The sequence below is a fragment of the Podarcis cretensis genome, assembly GCF_951804945.1.
Source record: "Podarcis cretensis genome assembly, chromosome: 2".
Classification (NCBI taxonomy): Eukaryota; Metazoa; Chordata; class Lepidosauria; order Squamata; family Lacertidae; genus Podarcis; species Podarcis cretensis.
Genome location: NC_137171.1, coordinates 12,014,017 through 12,034,600, shown reverse-complemented (window position 1 = coordinate 12,034,600; position 20,584 = coordinate 12,014,017). Strand labels below are relative to the sequence as shown.

General features: G+C 45.2%; 2 long non-coding RNA genes across 2 annotated transcripts; both read left to right on the top strand.

Annotated features, from left to right (window-relative positions):
* The first annotated feature begins 8 nt into the window (after window positions 1-8).
* LOC307210808 lies at window positions 9-992 on the top strand. Its single transcript, XR_013836139.1, has 2 exons — window positions 9-86; window positions 891-992. It is a non-coding gene; the product is annotated as an uncharacterized lncRNA (long non-coding RNA).
* A 5,377-nt stretch (window positions 993-6,369) lies between these two features.
* Window positions 6,370-6,736, top strand: LOC307210832. The gene is made up of 2 exons (XR_013836164.1): window positions 6,370-6,449; window positions 6,590-6,736. It is a non-coding gene; the product is annotated as an uncharacterized lncRNA (long non-coding RNA).
* The last annotated feature ends 13,848 nt before the right edge of the window (window positions 6,737-20,584 follow it).

Here is a 20,584-nt window from a genome sequence, read left to right as displayed (position 1 = left end):
TCCCGAGGTGATCAGGCTGGCCCAATATATTTTGACACCTGAGGCAAGCCACAAAATGTACCACCTCCTCCTCCAAGGAAGAAGTAGTGAGTGGAGATCTACATTAGGTACAAGGGTGGGAGGAGACCACCAGTGCCCTCTATTTGAGAAGAGGTCTCTGTAGAGGCTGTACTGGGGGGAGGGCTGTTGAGAATGCAGCAAATTCGACATCTAAGGAGTGTGCCACAGCTGTAGCAGGCAATGCATTCATTCGAGGCTGGATCTGCTCCCCTGTGGATCCTGCTGCCAGAGACAGTCACTTCACCTTGTCTCATGGGTGGGCTGGCCCAGTACGTGACGGTAGGTTCATGCCCCCATTCAGAAAGGGGCAAATGGCTATGCATGTTTGTGAGAGGTCTTGCTCTCCCAGCCTCCTCATGAAGGTTCAGGACTTTCAAGGGAGAGATATGGAGGACCTGGATCTTTTCAAGGTTGGGCTTTTCCCAGCGGGATGATTGGGCCAAGACAAAACCACAGATTGGGGAGGTAAGATGAGATCAGTTCTGGAAGGGAGCTTGGGTAGATATAGAGAGAAAGAAGCAGGTTGGGCTGGGGGTTTTGTGGCACCAGAGTGCGCCTGGATCAGGAAGTGAGCAAAGAACAGATTCTTGGAGGCCCATGTTTCCAAGAAACAAGCAATGGTTCAGGTAGCTACTAGCTGAAAATATATGGCTTGAGTCAGCTGTCTGTGGCTGTCAGCCTTGACGCAGGTTTTCTTTCCCAGCCACGCCAACTGGCTCCAGTTTTTAACTTCATCCCCAGTGACAATATTTATATGCAGGGCCAATTGACTGTCATGAACTGATGCCGTAATCCCGGTAATTATAACTGTATTATTATTAATATTATAGCGGATAAAATGGGATGAGACCAATGCCGGAATGAATCATGCTTCCCCGATGCACAAATGAAATTCAAGAGATTTCTTTCCAAGAATAAATCTTCAGATCCAATTGAATACAAATGAAGAGCGCTTGTGTAGGCTGAACGCTGGTTCCCACCGGCGCGTCACATCCTAATGAACTCGGAGCTTGGTGAGTTTCGTAAAACCCAAATTGGCAATCCAGGTTTGTTTTACAATTAAATTGAAATGGGTTGGTTTCAAAGGGTGCTCCATGACGCAGACTTTAGATGGGTTAAGGAAGGTGCATTTAACGTTTGCTATGCAGTGCTGACTAAATGTGATCCACCTGGAGAAGGAACTGACAAACAACTCCAGTATTTTGCCAAGAAAACTCCATGGACATAAAAAAGGAAAAGCTTTGAGAAGAAAGTGAGAGTTTCCAAGGCATGCTCTGGTTCAAGGGGTCACAGAGAGTCAAACACGACGAAGACGACTAAACAACAACAACAATAACAATGCAGTGCTGCAGTTTGGTAATTTTATGAATTGGACTTAATGGTCTTATGCCCCTCCCCTCTTTAGATGCTGATATGTGTACTCTCTCTCTTTGGAGGCCCTTCTGTTCATTCCATTGAACAGGGTCCTGTATTTTTGCCCCCCCCCAATCCTGCCCTGATAGCTCCTCTGTTGCCAAAGGCCATTGTGGGTTGCATAGTCTGATTGCAGGTGTGTGCATGCACACACAAAACACACTCTATATGAATAGTTCCGCCTTGCTGCAAGACATGAGAACATTTCATACAAATCGTCCATTATCTAGCCTTTTCTATTACTGTTTCCTCTTCCCTCCATGTCCCTTTCCCCTTTTGTGCCATGTCTTTTTAAATTGTAAGCCTGAGGGCAGGGATTGTATTCTTTTTAATTGACTCTATGTAAACTTCTCTGCAAGCCTTTTTAGCTGAGGAGTGAGGTGCAAATGCTGATAATGATAATCAGGGCCAGCCCAATACATTTTGGCATCTGAGGTGAACCACACAATGACATCCCTCTCCCCCCACTAGGGAAGAAGGGCTGAGTAAAGATCTACTGTATATCAGAACAAGGGGGTAATAACGATCTACATTGGATCTACTGCCCCATAGATATGCAACCTGAGGTGGTAGACTCACCTTGCCTCTTGGATGGGTTGGCCCTGATGATAATGAGGATAATGTCTAGGGACATCAATCATTTTCCGAAATGGAATGGGCTCCTGGAGCCAGCTGAGGACACATGTCATGCTTTACAGTCCTCTGTCTGAAGGGCTACCAAAGGACCATCCTATATTTGAAAGTGCTCTCTTTGGACAACATGCTATGCCAAACCATGGCTTGGTTGACGGTAGTGCAGCAGCAGGAGGGTGTTGGCATCATGAGATCCCTGGAGGAAGGGTGGGATTAAAATGCAAATAATAAAACCACATTGGCCAGGATGCCCATTGATACTACACAACTCTGTACTCTGCGTTAGGTTCTGCATTAGCAACAATCAGGGCTGTACACTCACAGCATGTGAGAGACTCAAAGCTGATCTAAACCTCACCTGTGAAAACACACACATTGTTGCTCATGTGGGAAAGGATGGGGGCGGGGAAACCACTTGTAACACCAATGACCATTATGGGCAATATTGTTGTGACATTCACACTGCAAACCTGATCGAAGGTCCAATTGCAGAACACGCTTCCAGTGTGGATGTGTTTTAGCTCATTCTGTGTGATGACAGATAACCGAAGCCCAGCGACATGATTATTGAGTTGGTGAGCTTGGAATATTGACTTGTGTGAGCATTGACTTGACGACTGTGGAATAGTTTATGGCTGTTAATATCCAACAGGCTCATGGGCGAAGAAGTAAGAAAGGGTTGTTCATCAGGGTCAGGATCTCACAGAGATACATGGACAGCGTGGATTGTGGCAGGATGGGGCCCTGGGCTTCCTTTATTCTGCATTGAGAGAGATGGCAGAGACCTGAATGACTTCCCTCTGAGTTTCTGGCTGGGTGCATTGCCCAAGCAGAAGTTTATAATGGGGAGCAGGAAGGAGAGGTAGCAGATTGAGCTTGAGAGCCATATTCCCTTCTGGGCCACCTTCCAGGGGCCAGTGGTGGGCGGAGCTGGAGGCAAAAGTGGGTGGAGCAACAATGGGACATTTAACCTTTGTTCAGAAGGCTACTTTCTACACAGGTCTTCCCCACACCCCTTCCTATCCTCCGCTCTGGACCTGAGGTTCCTCAGCCCTGCCTGAAACTCTCCCTTGGGCAGCAAACAGAAGCTCCTGGAAGCCCGGCTGGGCACGAATGCTCTCTTTGCCCCTCACCCCGCCAGCCCCCCACCTCCTGCAGCCAGACCTGCCTGTGAAAACTATCCAGACTTAAAGCCAATCAATTTCCAACGAGTAGCAGAGTTTGACGGGAAATTCATTCCAACTGGGGGCCTTGATTTATCTTTCAAATATACGGACAAGCGTGCGCATGATGGAGCCCATTAAAATGTTGGAAGATTGTTTTTATGATTGAAGTCTGTATTACACTCGCCATAAAGAAAGGCAGCGCGGAGTCATTAGCATTTCCATGATGTTATATTTCTGCCTGTCGCGGGCCGATAACTCATCTTTACGGCTTGTCCCACCGCTAGCTCTTTGCTACAATGAGTATAGAGTTAAGCAAAACTACAGCAGGGAAGGAGAATCCGGCGAGCCGCCTGCCCTTCACGCCGCGATCGCCTCCTCTGCTAGAGACATTTTTCAGCGCGCTGAAAGAGCACATATGCAGAGAGTCACTCTTCCCCCGCTGCTATTCTTCATCGGTCCCTCTCTCTGTCTCCTCTCTCTGCCCTCCTTTCTTCTGCTCACCCATCCGGCTAAATGAAACTTATCTTGCATTTCGCCACCTCCTCCTCCTCCTCCTCCCAGACTTCCTGGTTTGCTATCACCAAGTCAAAGAGACAGGGGGATTTTTTATATTATTATTAAGCAATGACCTTCTTTTCTCTTCCTCCCTCCCATTTTTAGCAGAAGACTGTGGCCTGGTCTGCCCTATGTTGGCTGCACATCAGCTCTGGCCAGCAAGGGCAATGAGGAAGGGATGATGGGAGTTGTAGCCCATCTTGTGGAGGGCCCAAGGTCCCCACGTTATGATGCGACTATTTCTGTCCTTTGACTCCCCACCTACACAAGAATAGGCTTTATTTCCAATGTATAGTTAGGATATCTAATTGAACCATTGAACTGTAGAGGTGAAAATGACCACAAGGGTCATCTAGTCCAACCCCCTCCAATGTGGAAGTCTTTTGCCCAACATCAATCCTGAAATTAAGATGCTCTACCAACTTATGCTCTATCAACTGAGCCATGATCCAGGTTCCTTTCGTGACTCTGGGCACAGTGTTTAGGAATGGCTGATGGCTCGTGATACTCGCCATCACAAGCTTTTGTCTGCTGCTCTTGTTATATTTGGTTTTTACTATATTGCAGATGATAATATTTAATTGTTGAGCAGTGCCTGGATGTGTTTTATGTGGCAGGTTGCATGTAAATATTGTTAAACAAATGAATAATGTACGGAGTGATTGTTTTTGTCTTTCCCCCCCACCAAAAAACCCCCAGAGCTATGCAACATGCACTAGTTTTTGTTCTTTTTAGTGACCTAGAAACTCTTATAAACATGCTTTTGAAAATGCACTTTTAATTTCCAAAGCTAAGTTTCTGGTCCTCATGGCCCAGAGATACATTTGATAATAAGATGGCTCCAAAATTTCATTTTTAAAAATTAACTGAAATAAGTGGGAGAAGTTATGTAACAATGATGCATTCCTGCAGCCAATCCGAAGCCGTACTAGCGTTGCAGAAGTCAGTCCCCTATTCCATTATTATTATTATTATTATTATTATTATTATTACCACCTGGTCATCTTATTGGGTTGCTGCATCCACTCTGGGCAACTTCCAACATATATAAAAACATAATAAAACCCCCTTGGCTCAGGGATCACATAACTCCATGCCCTCCAACATTTCTCCGATGAAAATAGGGATGTCCTACCATCCCCTCCAACATGGGACACTTGGGGGAATGAGTGTACCTCTTTGCCTGGGCATGTGTTCTTCTTTGCAAAAGAAAACAGGATTGGCAGTAAGGTATGTTGGGCCCATGCAATGTTGCAAAAGCCATGGTGGTGTTGAAGTGCAGCAAAACACCCAGGAAGTTGCATGGGTGCAGCCCTGTTGTGCATTGCACCATGCAAAGCCTTGTGGGAATCAATGTAGATGGAGAGCAGATGCAACAGGGGCATTGAGGAAAATTTGTGAGCACAACCCCATCTCCATCAACTTGCCCAGGCTAATAATAATAATAATAATAATAATAATAATAATAATAATAATGGAAGCACACTGAACAAAGAGCCCAGATGCCAAATATTTGGCTGAGCTGATTGTCTGTTCCCATTGCAAAAACACATAGTAATAGTCTGACCATCTATAGGAAATGTGTGTCAGGTGAGACACACACATTTTTGTACTTATTAGTGAGGGTGTGTGTAAGTAGTTCATGTTGCAGCGCAGGTGAGTACTGATGTCTAGGAATAAATCCTAAGAGAGTCAGAAAATTATGACAGTTACCACAAATGTCATTGCCAACTGAATGCCTTCAGGAAATATCAAACTTATCGCAGTCATTTTCATCATTTACTAAGAAAGGACATCCTCCATATCAAGCCAGTGTAAAATATATCCGCCTCATGACACAAAGTTTTGTGACATTTCCCACTGACCTCTGGAAAGTTACCTGTGAATGTTAACATTCACCAAGTTTGTGACATTACCTGGCACATGTTGCAGTGAAGGTCCCAAATCTGGTGGATGTTGACAATCCTATATAAATGTTTTCGAATGTCTCGACTTGTCCAACATGCAATGGCGAAAAATGATCATTCACCCTGAACATTCACTGATGCACCTCAGTTTTTTGACTTCTACAAAACTAATTTATAGTACTTACTTCACATTCTATGCCCACACAAGGACTGTCTCCCAAGAATATTCCCTGACTCCAGTTTCTCCCAGCTGCTTCACTCTCGGTCACACTTGCTGTTTCCAAATATTTATAGCTGCATCCATGCATTTTCTTTCTCATGACATGCCTAGGGATGGGGCGAAACAGTGATTTGACAAAAAAAAAAAATATGTGTGAAACAGACTCAGTAAATTGAGGACGAATGTGAAATGGCCTCACCCCCAACATTGTTTCTCAAAATAAATTTCAACTTAACCTCTCTGATCCTTGCTTATTTCAGATTATTTTGCTGAACTCTGAGCACACACACTGCCTTCTCATACAAAATCAGGATTGTGGTGCAGCAATATAAAAGTATACCCCCTCCCTCTTAAAAGTAGTACAAAACAATCACTCAAATGACTCAAGAAAATTGTAAACAACTGCATAGGCACGAAAAAGTCTTCAAGAAGACAGCTGAAAGTCAAATGCGAGGATGCCTGAGGAGAGATTGTTCCACAAATGCCAGACTTCTGGTTGAGCCCAACTAGGCCTCTGTAATATTAATATTATTTCTGATAACAAATGCCTAATCTCCGAGCCTCGCCCCCCCCCAACCCCACTCTGGTCTGGGGGCAACTTTAAACTTTTGCTTTTTAAACGACACATCTCTGAGGTGGATTTTGCTTCCTTGTTTCTTTTTCTGAAAGACATTCTCGTTCCATTTTATTTTTAAACATCTAAATGTAAAAATAAAGTAAAAAAAGTTTCCCTAGTACTTCAGGATTAAAAATAAGATGGTATGGAACACTCTTTTTTTAAAGACGAGACTGCTTCAACCACAGCTTTTTCTCTGGAGGAATACTTAATATTGCACCACTCAAAGAAAGCAAGTGGCTGGAGGAACAATCCACCGATTTAGTCAAAGTGTGCGCTTTTTCTGTAGATAGCCAACCGTCTAGCAGTATGGTTGTGGCCCTCAGGGAGCAGCAAAAGAGGAAGCCATTTTTCAAAACGATGGCAGCCATTTTGTTTCCCCCAAAATTCCAAAACAAAATGGCGGCCACTCTTATTCTCTTTCCACCTCCACCCCTCAAATTTCACATCACGTCAGTATATAGGTGAAACTGTTGGAGAAAATAATAATTTCATGAAACTGTATTTGGATTATTCCATTTTCTTTTAAGCCTATGGGCTACCTTTCACGGTACAGAACTAGCCGCTTTTAGGTACTGTACGTGGTGAATGTCCGTTCCAGAAAACCAAAAAGAATAAACTGTTAGAATCTATGGTGGTCACTGTATACCTGAAAAGAGAATCAGCTGGGCATGGCTATTGTGATGAATCTTGAATTGTTTTGTAGATAGATGAAAGGGGATATTGAGAGATATTTAATGAATAGGAAAATTAGCCAATGTCTTAATAAAGAAAGATGCTGAAAAATGGTTATAATGGTAATTAATTACATGATATGATGATGAGGGCTGATCTGAAGAGCCAAATGATTTTGATTGGTTCAGAATGATGGCATTGGGTTACAACTATTAAGTTTGCTGTGATCCTTTGGTGAAATGAAATGACCTGTGTGATCCAGAAGTGTGTAAAAAATTTTTCTTGCAGCCGCCTCCTTAATTTTAAGGCTGTCCCTATGCGCATTTGTATTTCAATAAAGGCCTATCTTTTCACTTGCAGCCTGCATCCTTTTCCTTTGGGTTTCTGTGTGGGTAACCTCCAGTCTAGGAACCTCCTTTTTAATTTCCCCAACAAAACAAAACAGCCAATTCAAATGTGGGTGAAATGGCTAAGAAATTGTCCTTGTCAATTCCCCGCTCCCTCCCAGCCCTAGATGGGGAAGGAATTATCTGATTTGCAGCTCCTCGACTCATAAGCAAGAGGTGATCCAACTTTGAGTGGCTTTTAATTTCTTTTCTTAAAACTGCTTGAGGGTAACTAGAAAGCGGGTGGCAAACCATTTTCCTTAGTTGTGCTCATGATGTTTCTTTCACGTATGAACCAACTGCGGCTGCTTTCAGATGACCTGTTTGCTGAGCTTTCATTGTTTGCACAAAAGTTTTCAGGGTGGTTATATGACCTTGGTTTGTTTGTTGAGCTTTCCTCCCGATTTGTTTGCAGGGAGGCTAGGCGACCTTGTGTCAGGCAAATGTTATCCGACACTTTCCAGTGAATTTTCTTGTCACTTTCCTGGTTTGTTTTTTTCAAGGAAGTTGGTTTGCTGCTCTAGAGTGCCAAATTCACTTTAACTGTGTGCTCTGAATTTGTGGTACATGGCTGGATCCCATCTGAAACTAGTGACAACCTGGAAGTGCCCTGGATCCTGATAGTTTCAGGAATGGCAATAAATTCTGAAAGCAGAGCAATAGCAGCAGCAATATAGCCAAGAAATGAAACTGTATCAAACAGCAAAAATAACAAACAAAAATTCAAAAATATATTCAAAATTAGCCTGCCATTAAAATACATGTGTGCCATTTACGTGTCTTATCTGTGTCCCTATTTTTCAGGGACATCCCTGATTTAGAGACGGCATCCTGGTTTCTGATTTGATCCTGCAATGTCCCGCTTTTCCTTAGGCTGTCCCTATTTTCATTGGAGAAATGTTGGAGGGTATGGAGTTATCCACCCCCCGAGCCGTTTGAAGGCAATCCTGAATAGGGAAGTTATTAAAAAAAATTAATGTTTTGTTATGTTTTTATATATGTTGGAAGCTGCCCAGAGTGGCTGGGGCAACCCAATAAGATGTGTGGGGTATAAATACAGTGCTACCTCAGGTTATACACGCTTCAGGTTACATACGCTTCAGGTTACGGACTCCGCTAACCCAGAAATAGTGCTTCGGGTTAAGAACTTTGCTTCAGGATGAGAGCAGAAATTGTGCTCCAGTGGCACGACAGCAGCAGGAGGCCCCATTAGCTAAAGTGGTGCTTCAGGTTAAGAACAGTTTCAGGTTAAGAACGGACCTCCGGAACGAATTAAGTACTTAACCCGAGGTTTCACTGTAGTAAAATTATCATTATGGAATGGGACACCCCTGTTTTCATTGGAGAAATGTTGGAGGGTATGCCATTGTGCATTTGTGCCAGACCCAGAGAAAGAGAGGGAGCATGAGGGCTACATCAGCATGCTGCTGCATGCATCCATTCTGCTATCATATGTGCCTGGGCATGTATGGCTGTGCGCTCGATCACTCCATCACTGCCTCGTTCAGGCTTTGCCTTTGTAGGGCTTTAAACCTGCCAATGACATGCGGACGTGCTGTGAAATCTGAGTGGGCTTGGTCCGCTCCTTGCCGGTGGTGTGCGCAACCAGAATGCTAAACAGCCCTTGGGAGACAGGCCTCACTTAGTGTCCGCATTGGTTGCTTCTCTTAAGGGTGTGTGTGTGTGTGTGTGTGTGTGTAGAGCATGACAAGACCTTTCAGCAGTCAGCCCTAACTGGGATTTCTTCTTGACCGTGTGTGTGTGTGTGTGTGTGCTGCTTTCTCATAAACGCGATGCTCATTTCTCCTTCCCAGGCTGGGAGCAACAACCTGCTCGATTTATGGGCCCTGCACTATGCATTTGCCACCTTGCTTGGTACTGCTTTCCCTCCGAAGTGACAAGACGCAGGTTGTTTAGACACACACACACAGATAAAAGAGCAATCTGCTGCTATCTCGTACTGGGGCAGGTGGGATCTGCTTTCTATCCATGGCAAAAGTCCTAATGTTCATGGAAGCCACAAACTGAGGAGAAAAGAGGGTAGGTTTTTTGGGGGGGTGTGTGTGAGAGAGAGAGGGGGGGGCAGGCAGCAGAAGGCCTGCAGGTTTTATTATCTCTCCCCAGGGAAAGTTTAATGCAAGGTGCTAAAATAGATAAGTTGTTGTTTGCATGCATTTGTATTGGACATAAATTAGACATCCTGTTAGATAAACTGGCTGCAGCTGTGGGGAGAAGAAGGTCAGAGAGAGGAGTGTGGGGACAGGCATGGTTGGGCTGAACAATCAGCAACTTGAAGAGAAGATGCAAGTTTCCAAGGGGAGTGGGGTGAGAATAAAAAAAAGAGATGGTTGAGACTCAGGACAGGTAGGTAGTGGCAAAAACCCAGGAATGGATTAATCTTGTACACTGTGGGCTCTGCTCACTCTCAGCCTCTCTGAAGCCCAGGGAGCAACATTTATTGTGGAGGGAGAGGTCTGGGACACTGCCGGATGAGTCAGTACTACGCTCCCCTCCCATACTTTTTATTGTGCGCTGATGATGATTTGGGCTGATGATGGTACAGGGGCAGTTTATTCACTTTGTGCCTGCAGAAGTTTTGGGGCTGACATCCTGCTTTATCTCTGGTGAGCTCATGGCCCGTAGCTTCCTGCTGAAACCCTGTAACTTTTAAATGCCACACATATTCAGGTTTAATATTTGTCCCACTTTTGTTGCGCTACAGACGGCAAGATTGCTTTCACCCTCCAGATGGCAAGAATGCATTAGTGTTGGGGAAGCGTTGGAAAACAACTAATAAAGTGACATGATGGGTGGATGGTCTAGTATAAATCCACTACTAAAGGTAAAACTAAAGGGACCCCTGACTGTTTGGTCCAGTCGCGAACAAATCTGAGGTTGCGGCTCTCATCTCGCTTTACTGGCAGAGGGAGCCGGCGTACAGCTTCCGGGTCATGTCACCAGCATGACTAAGCCGCTTCTGGTGAACCAGAGCAGCGCACGGAAACACCGTTTACCTTCCCACCGGAGTGGTACCTATTTATCTACTGGCACTTTGATGTGCTTTCGAACTGCTTGGTTGGCAGGAGCAGGGACCAAGCAACGGGAGCTCACCCCATCGCGGGGATTCGAACCACGACCTTCTGATCAGCAAGCCCTAGGCTCTGTGGTTTAACCCACAGCGCCACCCGCGTCCCATAAATCAACTACTAAGGCACTGTTATTCCTTCAATGACATACAGTCATACATTGGAAGTCGAACGGAATCCGTTCCGGAAGTCCGTTCGACTTCCAAAACATTTGGAAACCAAAGTGTGGCTTCTGATTGGCTGCAGGAATGTCCTGCAGCCAATCGGAAGCCATGGAAGTGCCACTGGACATTTGGCTTCCAAAAATAGTTTGCAAATAGAAACAGTCACGTCTGGGTTTGCGGCATTCGGGAGCCAAAACCTTCGAGAATTAAGCGGTTCAAAACCCAGGTGCAACTGTATTACATAATATACCTGCAGAAAAAAATCCTACCCATCTGGAAAGGCCATAGCTTTTTTTCTCCTTTTGAACTGCTTTTCTGTTGTGGATGGCAGACATGCTGAGGCACATAGAATGTTTGTGTGTGCATGCACATGCTTACATGAAATTCACAATCTTTCACTTGGGTAAGAGCCTCTCAAATGACATCCCAATGCCTTTGTGACATCAGCAGCTTTTGAACCAATCACCATCCTCCTCTCAGACCAATCTGTATCCCTAGCAACCAACACATCTTTCCCACTAAGAAAAATGTTTAATAATCCTAGAAACACCCTCGTTCTCATCCTCCTAATGGAGAGCTGGGACTCTGCTCAGACACCCATTACTCGAAATATCATCTCCATATAATCTGTTACTTCATAACTGATATCCGAGTGTGTGAAGTGTCACCAATGAGATGATAAAATGGTTTTGTTTGTGGGGCTTTACCTGTGATGGCTGCTCCAGAGCTTCTAAGAGGACCATAGCTTAGGGGCACAGTCCAAGCTTTCCAGGCAGCAGTGGGTCCAGGCGCAGTCTCTGACATCTTCCTTGAGAACAGGAGCAGGCAAACCCTTTTTTACTCTGACGCTGTTTTCATTCATGGGACATTCATGCATGCACAGAGCAACATATATGATTTTGACCTTTGTACAATAGGGTACATTCCACCTATGCCAAAATCAAAGGTTTCTACACCCAGACCCCCACAGTGGCACTGGCAGGACCCCTACTTCACATGCAGAAGAACCCAGGTTCACTCGCCAGCATCTCCAGGTACACCTGGGAAACAACCCTGTCTGAAACTATAGTATGTTTCCAAGCACAAATCAAAGTGTTGGTGCTGACCTTTAAAGCCCTAAACCGCCTCGGTCCAGTATACCTGAAGGAGCATCTCCACCTCCATCATTCTGCCCAGACACTGAGGTCCAGCGCCGAGGGCCTTCTGGCGGTTCCCTCACTGTGAGAAGCGAAGTTACAGGGAACCAGGCAGAGGGCCTTCTTGGTAGTGGCACCCACCCTGTGGAACACCCTCCCATTTAGAAGACATCTGTGAAGGTTTAGGGAAGTTTTTAATGTTTGATGTTTTAATGCAGGCACGTCCAACAGGTAGATCGTGACCTACCGGTAGATCACTAGACGTCTGTGGTAGATCACTGGTAGATCACTGGCTCCACCCAAAGAAGCTCAACAACTTTGACCTGAACCCCCCAAAAGGGGGTAGATCACCGCCAGTCTTTAACTCTGTGAGTAGATTGCAGTCTCTTGGGAGTTGACCACCCCTGTTGTAATGTATTTAAAATCTTTTGTTGAAAGCTGCGCAGAGTGGCTGGGGAAACCCAGCCAGATGGGCGGGGTATAAATAATAATAATAATAATAATAATAATAATAATAATTTTATTTTATTGACAGTTAGTATAGACCACTGTTGGGTAAAACTACAACTCCTACCATCCCTGAACACTGGCTATCTTGGCTGGGGGCTGTTAGGACTCAAAGCCAAACAACCTCAGGAAGGCATCAGTTACCTGCCTAACTGTGTAGATGGGACCAGAACGATTGCCATTTCTCCACAGCAATGATGGTTGCCAGTGTTAGGGCTCCTCCCTGGGAAAACTGTCTCTCTGCCGCTGAATTGGAGCAAACTGCAATTTGGTTTTCCATGGATTGACATTTGCTCCAAATCAACGGTAATAGTTTGTCTACAAATATTAGCCTCCTTCATTACAACCGAGCAGTAGATACATTCTTAAAATAAATAAATACTCAATAGACACTTTAAAGTCTGCATACATTTAATTTCATTCACAGCTGTAAAAGATTAATAGCTATTACTTTCTTTGATTGTTATAAGAACTTTGTAACTTTAATAATGTGTTTGGGATTACTTGTTGCTGCGCCTCCCTCCCTATTCCTTTTTCTTTTTGTATCATAACTTCTTGATTGTAAACCTCAGGGCAGGGATTGTCTTCTTTTTTATGGCTCTGTAAATTGCTGTTGGCTAAAAAACACCCCCAATTCTTCACCCCCATTTCCTTTTTTTAAAAAAATAATTTTTATTAACCGGCCAATCAAATCAAATCAAATCAAATCAAATCAAATCAAATCACATCACATAAATTCCGAATTACAAAGCTGAATTTTAAATTTTGTTGAGGGAACCCATATTTCAAGATCCGAAGGGGGATTCTGATCATCTTCTTGCCACTGCGTTAATGTCCAAATCAGTCCAAACAAAGTTCATAATTCTATCCAGTCTTATCTTGCTGTTTCCACATCACATCTTGTTCATATATTTTCTCTTTTTTCTTTATGATCTCTTCTGATAGTCTCCTTAAGCCGATAAACACCAATAATAATCCTGTGTGAATTTTTCCGTTCCTCCAATCCTCAAATCGAGATGGTTTCCATATATCATCGCCTTCATAGATAACAGCACTCTTTCCATCATTAATTACAGAACAGTCGTTCTTAAGTCCCACTGAGGAGTTTCACCCACAATATAAAAACAGCTCTATTTCTCTATTTCTCCTCTCAGACTTAAGTCCTCCGACAGAACTTCCCAATATGGCGACGGAATTTTTAACTGCGTCATTCCAAAGCCCTTATACATTCCACACACTTCTTAAAACATGCTTTGGTTCGCAAGTTTATCTCCACACAGCCTTAAATCCACAGCTTAAGTCCTTAAAATGGCATTTCTGACTTGTGGGGGGGGGGGATTCTTGTTTAATCACATAAAGGAAAGAAAGGAAAGTTTTTTCCCCTCCCCCATCAGTCCCTTTGCTATACCAAGTCTTGGCGTATCTTCTCAAGATTTATACTTGTTCCTCCAACTCGTCTTGTTTATCAGAGATCTCTTCAGTTAGCAGTCTTTACTCCCCCTTCTTCCTTGAGATATGTGCATTCGCTTCATCCAAATTGTTTCTTTTGAAGTTCTTGCAGCTAGTGGCGCGGATCAGAGACGGTGTCCAGGAGCGCCGAAATCCCACAGGAGGGCATTGTGCCTAGTGCCCCCATCCCCACAAATTCGGGGGTGGTATAGGGCACAGCAGGCAAGGGCAGTCCCCCACCACAACCTTGGGGGGGTAGGGAGGCTATTTACTCCCATCACAGCCTCCAATTTACCTCGTGTGGGTCGGAGAGATGTTATTGTCAGCCATCTTCTGATGTGCCCCTAGTGGTCCCTCTCTTCACCCCCATTTCCATGCCTCCTCCTTTCTCCTTTTTTCAACTTCCTCCTATTTTCAACTCCTCCCTGCTCACAGACCACCCTGCTGGTAAGCTTGTTCAGTTAGAGAGCTCAGTAAGTAAGTTCAGTTGATGGACGGTGTACATATTTTGTTGTTAATGAAATATCTGTTTTAAATCACGACATTGAATTTGGAACTTGAAGGCAACACACGGTGCCAGGAATGAAATATACTGTGGGAAGGCGCTATGGAATATTTGAGGGCTCTGCATCCTTTATCTCTCTCATATGAGGCGGCTGAGAAATGGGAAACAGAGATGTTTGAGTACAGCAAGATGGAAGGGACACTGAAGTATTCTCCTTCTTTCTCCCAGTCCCCCCTTCTTGCTCTTCCATAGCACTGCAAATGCCCCTTTCAACCCCCATCCACTCCCATCTGCCCCTCCTGAATCATCCTCCTCTCCAGCTTGCTTCCATCATGTCACCAGAGCCCTTAACCTCCCCTCTCTCACACTTGTATCTAGCTTTCTCCCCTTCCTTCCTCCAAATGCCATTTTCATCCTCACCCAATTCCACCTGCCCCTTCACTAATTCCTCCTCTCTCTTTTCCCCTGCCAACAGAGGACTAAAACTGTCAAACACAAAAAACCACTTCTTCCCCTGCCTTCCCTAAGCCCCCACTAGCCATTTACCATACACACATCCCCTTTATTTTTCTTCCTGCTCTCTCCTTCCCCCATCACTGCCTTTTGAACCTAAGGGGAAAACCAATGAAAACAGCATGATGGCGGACTAGTGTGACTATAGTATAGAGATAAATAATATTTAATATTAATGGTTGTCAAGTGTGATGGCCTTTTCTTAAATATACAGTGGTACCTCGGGTTAAGAACTTAATTCGTTTTGGAGGTCCGTTCTTAACCTGAAACCATTCTTAACCTGAGGTACCACTTTAGCTAATGGGGCTTCCTGCTGCTGCCACGCCACCAGTGCATGATTTCTGTTCTCATCCCGAAGCAAAGTTCTTTACCCGAGGTACTATTTCTGGGTTAGCAAAGTCTGTAACCTGAAGTGTCTGTAACCTGAAGTGTCTGTAACCCGAGGTACCACTGTATATATGAACAGCTATCGAAAACAATTGGAGAAATATCTTGTCATTCATGCCCATGTTTTTGATGGCTGTTCACTGCTGGCTATACCTTCTAGCCAAAGTACCAAATGGTGGCTGAGAGACTAATGTGTCCTTGTGTTTGTGTGTGCCTAGAGAGAAAAACAGTGTGAGAACTGTCAAGTAGGCAGTGAAGAAGATAAGAAAAGCCCTGAAAGGCCTCCCTGGTCCAGCATCCTATTCTCAGGATGGGCAGCCAGGTCAAATCCTGCAAACTGTACCTGACTGTAACAGCACTATTCTCAGGCAACTGGTACTCAGAGGCATGCTGCCTCCTGCAATGAAGCCATTGACAGCTTTATCCTCCATGAATTAGTCTAATCTAATTAGTCTAATCAGAGTTGGTGGCCATCACCACCTCTTGTGGGAACAAATTCCACAGTTCACCTACATGCTGCGTGAATAATAACTTTATTTTGCCTGTTCTGAATCTGCCAACATTCCTCTTTGTGTGGACAGGCGGAGTCCCCAGATCCCACGCGGCCCCCCCGTCATGTGGAATAACGACTCAAGACAATGTGCTATGGGATTAAATTGGCCACAACTTTATTAAATTTCAAATGTGGGTAGACCTTGGCTCAGGCATTGGGCGTTCTCCCTCCCCAGTCCCCAGCCGGGGACCTAGGGAGCATCAGGGTTATCCAGTGTGTGTGTGTGGGGGGGATGGGCCGGCTCTGGAGAACATATGTTCAAGCAGAGATAGCCGCCCCTGTTACGCCGCCGCTGCATGGGAGAGCAATGATGACCTTTCGGCGTATGGTCAAAGCCTCCCTTCAGAAACCCCTTTAACGGGGAACCCTGGTATCGCCACCGCAAAGAGGAAGATGGACTAAAGGATTCTGCCCAAGGCCTGATACCGCCAAAGTTGTGACGTTTTGCTACAGGAAAGGCGAAACCTGCCAATGCAGGGAAATTCCTTTCCGGCCCTTTAAGAGCAACCTTAACGTAGCAGCGCCCGCATACCTGTGAAGAAAAGTTAACCTGCAAAACCTGTGAAGAAAAGTTAACCTGCAAAATAAGACATTAACTGAGGGTGGGTAGGGTGGGAGAAGCTCTGGAGCCAAGTGAGGATTCCAAGGTAAGATCCTCCCTCTATTGTGTGGGCAGGTAATCCCTCCCCTACCTGGCCTGGTCTCCTTGGCAACGCTTCCCCCAGGTGGGATTGGACAACTGACTGAGGTAGGCGGAGACCTTCAGGTATCCCACCTGAGGGAAGGCAAAGCCAAGCCTATGCTGTTGGAGCCGCTCCAGATCTAGGGGCTGCACGCGTCCACGCAAAGGGCATCCCCCGTTTTAAGTGGGGAGCGGTCATTATTAAATGTTCCTGGGTTCCAGCATTAGCAGTGGGAGGTGGGGAGAAAGGAAAACAGGCTAAGTTTTGCAGCTGGCTTAGACGATATATAATGAGATGAAAGGGAAGCAGGTGGCGCTGTGGGTTAAAGCCTCAGCGCCTAGGACTTGCCGATCGAAAGGTCGGCGGTTCGAATCCCTGCGGCGGGGTGCGCTCCCGCTGCTCGGTCCCAGCGCCTGCCAACCTAGCAGTTCGAAAGCACCTCCGGGTGCAAGTAGATAAATAGGGACCGCTTACCAGCGGGAAGGTAAACGGCGTTTCCGTGTGCGGCTCTGGCTCGCCAGAGCAGCGATGTCACGCTGGCCACGTGACCCGGAAGTGTCTCCGGACAGCTCTGGCCCCTGGCCTCTTAAGTGAGATGGGCGCACAACCCCAGAGTCTGTCAAGACTGGCCCGTACGGGCAGGGGTACCTTTACCTTTACCTAATGAGATGAAAAAAATGTTGAAATATACTTTTATAAAGAAACCAGAAGCATTTCTCTTGGGTATATAAATAGAAAGGAAAGTAAGCTTTTTTCATATGCAGTAACAGCAGCAAGAATACTATTGGCCCAAAAATGGAAGCAAGAAGAATTACCAACGGTGGAAGAATGGAGGATGAAATTAATGGACTACGCAGAACTTGACAAACTAACAGGAAGGATCCAAAACCGGCGGGAGCAGAAGTTCACTGAAGACTGGAGTAAATTTACGGACTATTTGAAGAGTATTTGTGATGACCAGACGACGTTTGTAGGTTTGCAAGAAGTTCTGTGAGGAGTATTAATGGAAATATTGTTAAAACGGAAAAGGAGAGAAGATAGGATAAGAGATATAAAGACAGTATTAAGTTAGGAAATGCATAAGAAGTGATGTAAGATGGAGGATTATCAGAGGTACTGATGGAAGTCCAGTAAGTTTGTATTTGTGATAATTTTGTGTGGTACGTTTTATAATTTTGTATGTTAAAATTAATAATTTTTTTTTTTTTTTTTAAAGTTTTGCAGCTGGCTTGCTGGCTCCAAAGTCATAGCATTTGGGAGACAGAAGGGGGACTGATGACAATCTGGATGCTTGCCTGCTTTTCCCCTGCACAAACTGATATTCCAAAAACACAAGTCTTTAGAGATCTTTTCTCAGACTACCCTCCACAAGGCTGCCTTCCCGAAACTTCCTGCTATTCTGGCTAACAGAAAGCATTAATACTACCATTAATAAATAGCCACAACTGCCATGGACATTGGCTGCAACTTAAAGAACTTGTGCTTGCTTCCCCCTCCTCCTTTCTGTTACTTCTTCCTCGCGTGTGATTGTGAGCCTGTCTTAGTGACTGTCTTAGAGCTGATTTTTGTAAGCTGCTCTGAGGGCCTTTTTTACGAGGCGGGCTGTTGTTGTTTAGTTGTTTAGTCTTGTCTGACTCTTCATGACCCCATGGACCAGAGCACGCCAGGCACTCCTGTCTTCCACTGCCTCCTGCAGTTTGGTCAAACTCATGCTGGTAGCTTCAAGAACACTGTCCAACCATCTCATCCTCCGTCATCCCCTTCTCCTTGCACCCTCCATCTTTCCCAACATCAGGGTCTTTTCCAGGGAGTCTTCTCTGCTCATGAGGTGGCCAAAGTATTGGAGCCTCAGCTTCAGGATCTGTCCTTCCAGTGAGCACTCAGGGCTGATTTCCTTCAGAATGGATCGGTTTGATCTTCTTGCAGTCCATGGGACTCTCAAGAGTCTCCTCTAGCACCGTAATTCAAAAGCATCAATTCTTCGGTGATCAGCCTTCTTTATGGTCCAGCTTTCACTTTCACGAGGCGGGCTATAAATGCAATAAACAAGTAACAAAGTAAACAAATAATGAAATGTATTAGTGTCCCACGGCATGCTCGAGAGGCCGATGCTGGGATTTAACACTGGGGCAAGGGTGTGGGGAGAGTCTGAGTGCTGGAGGAAGGAGGAAGAGGAAGATGCTGCAGTGACTGCCAGTAGACAAGGCTTCTGCCTTGCTGCTTTCCCAGTGAAAGTTGGATGGATGGTTGGCGTCAGTTTATGTTTATGACTCAGAGAAAGCAAAGTTGGGAGATAGGTCAACATTCTCTCCCTTCCCCATCCAATCCTGGCTGGTTCCCAAGCGAAATCACGGTGCTGGAGAGAACGTTGCTTGACTGGGCCTGTGCAAGATACATTCCCCAACTGCTGCCACAGGAATCCGTCTAATGACATTCCCGGCTGTTCCTTGAAGCCAAGAGCTCAGACTGCTTATGACGAGCCACAAAAAACAGCCCAAGTCTCCTTCTTTTCAATGTGATGGTGGGTAGACGCAAGAAACGGTATTTACACGGCACAGACAGGATGTGCTAGATTATACCGCTTCAGTTCTGCTCCTATGTGCTGGGCGAGAGACATTTGAGAAAGCTACATTTGAGAAAGAAATATAGATTTGTGTGTCGTGGGAGGGAGCACAGTTTGGGAATGAGCATGCCAAATCCTTTTTTCATAGGGTCCAGTTTTGTGATGTGCATTGCAAAATAGATTTCCCGGCAGTCCAGAAGGAAGGAAGGAAGGAAGGAAGGAAGAAGACGAGTTTTTGCCAGCAAGAAGCAGCTTGGGAAGACTTCTGGGGGACAGATGCTATCTCAAGATTAGTACTGCTTTGTCTAGATGCTTTGTCTACTTCCTGCTCCTTAAAGTTGTATATTGGAACATATACACACTCATTCACACTTGAAACAAGACACGAGCCAGAACATACCCATCTTTTAAAACTTGCACTTCTCTGAATTTTGCAATGCAATTTTCCAGCCAAGTGATATGTAAAGGTAAAGGTACCCCTGCCCGTACGGGCCAGTCGTGTCCGACTCTAGGGTTGCGCGCTCATCTCGCTCAAGAGGCCAGGAGCCAGCGCTGTCCGGAGACACTTCCGGGTCACGTGGCCAGCATGACTAAGCGGCATCTGGCGAGCCAGCACCAGCGCCGCACACAGAAACACTGTTTACCTTCCCGCTATAAAGCGGTACCTATTTATCTACTTGCACTTAGGGGTGCTTTTGAACGGCTAGATGGGCAGGAGCTGGGACTGAACTACGGGAGCTCACCCCACCGCGGGGATTTGAACCGCCGACCTTGCGATCAGCAGGTCCTGGGCACTGAGGTTTTACCCGCAGTGCCACCTGCGTCCCTAAGTGATATGTACAAGGCTCCATATATTAGGAGAAAGCTTGCATAAAAATACAAACATTGGTGGAAATGATGTACAAAAATGCATTATATTAGGCAAAATCACATACAAAAAGGTATATCAGGAGAAATTTGCACTAAAATGCTGATGAATTTTCATGAGGATTAGAATTTTTTCACAAACTGATTTGGAAATGTGGAGAGCTGAATTTATGATGGGAACAAATGAGAAAAAGACATTGACAAATTCGTCTCTGCCTAGTCAGGAGTCTTTGGAAGGAAAGGGCTAGCTAGTGTTCCAAGTGCTTCCAGGTCAAGCTAATGAACTGTATCTGGTTTGTTATCTCCACATGGAGATGAATCTGGACATTCTCAAAATGAAGGCTGTGTACATTTACAAAGGCGTCTGCACAATGTCACCCAGAAAGCTGTTGGGGTCAAAGTGGATCAAAGCATTGGAGAAAGAAGTAGAAGGGAGCTGTATTCCCTCCTCCCTCTCAGCCATGAAGTTGGCCACCTTGATGATTTACGGGAAGAGCAGACCTTTCTGATAGGCTCCTTTGATAGACATTTTATCAAAGT